The sequence below is a fragment of the Octodon degus genome, unplaced genomic scaffold, assembly GCF_000260255.1.
Source record: "Octodon degus isolate 3935 unplaced genomic scaffold, OctDeg1.0 scaffold00013, whole genome shotgun sequence".
Lineage (NCBI taxonomy): Eukaryota > Metazoa > Chordata > Mammalia > Rodentia > Octodontidae > Octodon > Octodon degus.
The window spans coordinates 29,359,127-29,360,453 of NW_004524589.1; positions in this window are offsets into that span (position 1 = coordinate 29,359,127).

Here is a 1,327-nt window from a genome sequence, read left to right on the forward strand (position 1 = left end):
TTAAGAATCCTAGAATTCTGAAGGAAAAATACATGTCCCCTTAAATCAGTGTGCTCACAATTGTCACTATTGGGAAGGCAGCCTTCAGACTCTCATTCCCCACTTCTCACACTTGTTAATTGATATGTACTTTATTTTAAACATGTTTGTAACTGTCTGTAACATAAATGAGAAACATTAGCTGATGTTCTTAATAAAAAGACCCATGTAAATTTTGAATACAATTAATAAACAATAGAACATTTGCTTTTATCGGTGTCTCTTTCTTCAATAAATTTTAATTTATTTTCAAGTTGAATATTGACAAGGTATACTCTAAATCAAGCAATTTATTTTTCATTGCATTCAGTATTACAAAAATACATGTTTTCATCAAAGTATAACCTCTTTTCATCCCCAATGTAATACCATGTTGACATCAAGTGCAATTTTAATCGTTGTTTTCTTTTGTAGTTGCTCACTTGAGGCCAAAAACATTAGCTCCTAGAGAAGTCGTATTGTACAATAAATTGAAAATTGTGCCCAAGTTTAAAAAGCAAGTAAATCCCTCTTTTGAAATAAATGTAAACCATAAAACTGCTTTACTGTGTGTAATGAAAAATTCTTGAAGTCCAACACCAAGGAAATATTAATAACAGTGGAACTCAAGCAAATATTAAAAAATCTGGAATTTTCCCAAATGTACATTTGGTCAAATTTATTTCTCTCATTTTATTTCAGAAAAATTATGCCACTATGAAAGGCTAAGGCAGTATCACTGCTTATTATATTACATTGCCCATTTTTAATTTCTTATTTTAGTGTTCTCACTAACTACAAAAATTAGAAAGGATAAAAGACTGAAATGCATGGCTTGAAACTATTGAATTAGTTGAAGGAAGCGTAGAGGTCATAGTTGAGGACACTTCAGTGGGCAAGGATTTCTTGGAGAAGACTGAAACACCAAAACCAAAAGCAAAATAGACAAATGAGATTACATCAAACCAAGAAGCTTTTTTACAACAAAGGAAACAGTCACCAAAAGGAAGAGACAGCCTTTAGCAATGCAGAAAATATTTCTAAGGTACACTTCTGACAAGGACATTTAGGATACAAGAAAGTCAAAGAGCTCAATAACAAAATTTCAAATATCTTGATTTCAAAAATGGACAGTAAGGGCTGGAGAGATAGCTCAGTAGAACAAACGCCTGCCTGGCAAATGCAAGGTCCTGAATTCAATCCCTGGTACCTCCAAAAACTAAATAAATTATATAAATAAATAGAAATGGACAGTAAAACAGATATTTCATAATAGAATACACATACATAGACAACACACATGTAAAAA